This window comes from Apis dorsata, unplaced genomic scaffold (assembly GCF_000469605.1).
Source record: "Apis dorsata unplaced genomic scaffold, Apis dorsata 1.3 scaffold_112, whole genome shotgun sequence".
In the NCBI taxonomy this organism is placed as follows: domain Eukaryota; kingdom Metazoa; phylum Arthropoda; class Insecta; order Hymenoptera; family Apidae; genus Apis; species Apis dorsata.
The window spans coordinates 438,957-444,326 of NW_006263407.1; positions in this window are offsets into that span (position 1 = coordinate 438,957).

Sequence of the window (5,370 nt, forward strand, 5' to 3'; positions counted from 1 at the left end):
AGCAAATGAAGAATAGACGAAGATCGTGTTCGAGGATTTGTGTGAAAGTATGTACGTGCGGGATGATGATGAATGAACGCGTTAAAATGGAGCGATTTCGCTTGCGATGAAATTATGCGCGAAAGATAGGATGCGTAGAAAATATAAATAGAGGGTGTTTAATAAAATAAAATAAGTTTGAAGGACCGATTAAAAGGGAAAGAAACGGTTATAGGTTGATATAGGAAAATGTTAAGGTTTATTTATCGAGTTATTGGGCAATTTGCGTTGGGTTGGATGAAGAGAGATGGAGAGAGAGATGGCGCTGTAGTAGAGTGAGACGATTCTAGGTCAGCGCCATCTACGTTTCCATTTTGTTTCGTTCAATAGAAATTTAGTATGAAAGAATATGTGCATTAGAAATCGAAGTGAATTTCGGAAAGGAAAGTTTTTTTTATCAGATAATGCGTACTCGATCAATAATTTTGTTATATCGTTTTTCATATTAATTGATCGTGAGCATCATCCGTAAGCAATTGTTTTATGATGTTGTTCTAATATGATCCGTGAAAATTAAGATTTAATGGGGATTTCAAAGTTTGATTGGAACACGTTGATTCGAACAAGAGATGGGCATTAATGGAGTGTGGATTATTTAATTTTTAATGGGTTAACGAGAGACGTAGATCTTAATTGAAACGAAAGCGTTCGATTCATTTTCTGAAAGTTTAATTAAATTTTAGTATTTTTATAAACGCGATAAACTCTCTCTCAGCTTTAATCAATGAAGAAACAGATCCAGATGCTTTTCCAAAGACAAATTTTAGGAAAAGAAATATAAAAATTGGGGCCAATTTATATTTATGTATATAAAGCGTGATTATAATTTTGATATTTCTATCCGAATTTTCCCGTTACACATTTCGTTTAATTTCGTTATTTGAAATTTGAAACACGAGGAAGATCATCCGCATAGATAATTCCCGCGATATATAATAATATATAAGTGATGGTTGCGTAGGTAAATGCTAAGTATCCTAACATCGACAGCTATCATTACTTTGTACATATTTTACATTGATACATCACGTGAGATTAACTTGACGTTTGACGTGTGAATTATTACAACCTACGCACCTACAGTATTAAATCTGAAAGCGAGCTCAAGTGAATCGTAAATTCGGCCAAATGTCAAAATTACAAATCGTTTCAGATCAAATGATCGATTTAAGAATATATATAAAAATATAAGCTCAGATTTGTGGAAAGAATCGTCAATTCCTCTTTCATTAGTCATATTTTAAAATAAATAGTAACACCTTCATCATTATATCCATTCGATATATTTTATTTTTAATTTTCTTTTCTTTCGATATAGAAATTTTTTTCGATATTTCAAAATCTTAAATCTGCGAGGAATAATCATAAATTTTTCGAATAAACAAAATGGTATGTGTTATATAATCAAATTTCACGTGAATCATCGATATGTAATGTATTATTACATATTATTAGTTGCCTACGTTTCAATCATCCCTTTCGTCTTCTTTCTCAATTTTCTTCATTCAATTTCTAAATTGCATATTTTTTTTTAAATTAGCAATTTTCATGGAATTACTTTCTTCTTGTACTTTGTACTATCTGATTACTTTATCTTTCATCCTGTACATATTTCCTGAACGCGTAGGAATGTTATTTGCATCATTCTCTTTGCTTGTTTCGTTATTAGGAATCCTCCTGTAATCCTCCAAGATCATCCTCCATCTATATTAACAATTTGCACAAGTGACAAGTCGCAAGACTATTAAAAAAAAATTCGATAAGAAAATACCGCACAAACGTAACACATTTCCTTGAAATCGCTATGATTTCCCCCGGTGAGATCGAGGATCGATAATAATTTCGATTTTCCATACGCTGATCTACGCGCTTTCAATTTCACACCACTTTTAATATCCCCTGGAAAGAAACGTAATTTCGTTTTTAATTACACCACGTCAAAGCCGGCATTCATAAATCTCGATAACGTAACGTAACGAATATCGCTTTAAGAAAGCGAGTAACTAGATAACTCGCTAGCAATAACGTTAAAACCATCGTTAAAATCATCATAGTTTCCCCCCTAGCAGAATCGAATAGATTGGATGGATTTCGATTTTCTATGGTAATCTGTACACTTTCAATTTCACTTTTAATTTTCCCAAAGAAACGTAATGACCTTTTTAATTACACCACACCACACGTTCATAAATCTCGATTGGTATACAAATAATATTACTTAAGGAGCGCCACCAGCGTCGATTGCAAAGTGCATCGTAAAATCTATACGCGTGTTGCCCTGACTAATTTAACCGAGAATTTACGATCCACGTAATTATCGCCCTACCTTTTTCGATCGGCTACTAATTGCACCTCGAAGAAACGGAACGTTTATTAAATATCCGCCACACGCGCCACTCTTCTGTCAGGCTTGAAATAAAATAGAAAATTGGAAGCCAACTGGCATTTTCACTTTAATCGTTCGCACCTGGGCCTTCGTTATTCCACTATTAAATTGGCTTCATCGATCGTTAAATCGTCATGCTCGATCAACTTTTATTGCTAAAAACTTGTATCTTCTCCCTTTTTTTTTTTTCTTCAGATTCGTCAAATGGAAGATTCATCGTGCACGCTTTGATTTCCATCCGTGCAACGGTACACACCCGTCGTTTTTTTCTTTTTTTTTAAGTTAATTCATCCATTGAAAATTAGAAACTTGTTCTGTAATTCGTGATGACTGGTAATTTCAAAGTGAAAAATTTGTGAAAAATAATTCACGATTAATTACTTTTGATTCTATACTTTGTTAATTGATCTTTAAAAATTTAATTTATCATCTGTCACTGATTACAAGTTACAGAACAAAATCATCATAATAATTTAAAAAAATTAAATGTCCACGCTACAAATTACAAATCTCTTCAAAAACTCAAACTTTCAAAATATATCGTTGATCCAAAAATATTAAAATACAACTAGAAGACAACGTGATCGCAAATTATATTCCAACCCTTCTCTCTGTCATTCCACCATCCGAAACGTCTCTGCTTAAAAACCGTATCGAGCTCCATCCCATTCTCAACGATCGGTTTCCTCGTTAACGCGTCCAATCCTCTAATTACAATCGGGCCCCTCGCACAATCGATTTCTCCTCACGAGGATGAATCCTCCTCGAGGACGGCCTAGAAAGTGCCACTTTTACAGAAGAGATCGGTATCGTCTAATAATAACAATTTCGCGAAAAAGCAATAACCATCGGCGGATGGATCATTGGCCGATCTCGAGTGGCGAGAGGCGCGGCTCGGCCGAGCAAAGTATCCAGGGTAATTTTCGTTGCGGCTAATACCGACGATGGCCGATATCGATGTTTACCCGTTTAATAAAAAATAAAAAAAAAAAAAAAGGATCCGGTGTCCATGATCGATTTCCATGTCGGCTGCTTTTGCGACGAATATAATTGGTCACGATGCCGGGATAACGATGCTATCTTCACGGTCTACCGCCAATCCCTGACTGGAAAATAGATGGATGATAACGAGGCTTTCTTGATGATCTATTTTTTTTTTTTTTTACTACTATTATTGGTATCAATAAGGATTTAGATCTGCATTGTTTCGACGAGGAGATTCCTAAGGAGGGAATATTTGGCCTTCAGGGACTTTTGGGTTGAATTGATTTATTAGGATCCAGATATTAGGAAGGAGTTTTAGCAATTTTCTGTAGGGTTTGTAGTAAATTATATTCGCTCGATTTTCTTTATTAATGAACAAACACATTTAAAAATTTAGAAATTGTGTTAAATCGAATATGAAATATGTTTTGTTACGATAAATCTTTTTGTGATCGATGATGCAGCAACGAGGCTTGTAAGAGTGAAACAATAATAATGTATCTTGAATTTCGTATAGGTGTAGGTAGGAATAGGAAAGAAGTTTTTCGAAAAGTATTTGATTGCAGAAGATTGGGAATAATTTGTAGCTTCAAAATCACACTTTCGCCAATTTTTTTTTTTTTATTATTTTATTTTTCATGCAAACCAGGTGTTCCTTTGCCGATCGTTATCGATCCCTCCGTGATCGGTTCGTTTATGCGAGGTTTATTACAACGTGATAAATATAGAGAAATTGGCGACTGAATATAGAATAAAGAATATCGTGATCTGCTCGGGGAAAAGGATGAAATTAATTCTTCTGTCATCCTTTTATTTTGACTTCGTCCGCATCATATTTCTGCTGTGTAATGGCGTAGAAAGGATAGAATTAGACGTAATTTTCGAGCATAGAAAAAAAGGAACAGGGAATTCAGATCGATATCTAACTGCCCATACTTCCAAGATATATATATTATATATCTATTTATTATTAACTTTTAAACAAAACTGAGATCAAATTTTCGCTGTTTTATTAAATGCACGAATATTCGAAGTTTCTCCTTAGGAAAGGAGTATCGGTTTAAAAGAGAAACTCCTTTCGATTCCAAAACAAAATTCTACGCGATATGATACATCTATTTCAAAAATTATATCTTGCTTATTAAGAAAAATGTCAAACCAAGTGTCAAACCATCTTCAACCTTCTTCTTCAACAATCATCCCTAGAAAATTTGTATGGTGTAGAAATTATTAGCTCTTAAAAGATGTAATCCACATCCTGTCGATTTCTGAGGCAAAACGTATTTGTAACACGTTTATTCGTTGATTATTCAAAATTGCAATATAATATTAAAAAATCAAAAAATCATACAACCAATATCTAGCCGTTCAAGAACCTCTGAGATATACAAGAACCAATTAATAACTTACCTACGTCAATTTCTATTATTCAGAAAAAAAATTAAAATTATTAAGTAATTTATTAAAATATTAAAAATAATTTATTAAAATATTATAAATATTAAATAATATATATAAAAATAAATAAATAATAAAATAAATAAAAATAATAATAAATAAAAATAAATAATATATATAAGAAAATATTATTAATATTATAAATATTATAAAAAATTATAAAATATCAATTCAAGTAATCGACCCGAATTTTTACAACTCCACAATCCCACAAATATTCCACAAATTTAATTTGCTAAACTTAACCACGATTCGAATACTTAGCGTTTCGCTTCGACCTCGTTGCTCGTAATTCGCCGAGCCGGGTGTCCACTTCATCATCGCTTTCATCGCAATTAGACACCGCGGTGAACTGCTGCACAAACCGAGAAGCGGATCAAACGCCATTTAAGGATCCTGGATCTCTACACTGTTTGGATTTCACTCGGCTCGGAAATAAGGGCAAACGACCAGCCGCTCGATCGACGTACATTGTTGCGTCGAGCCGTGATATATATAACGGG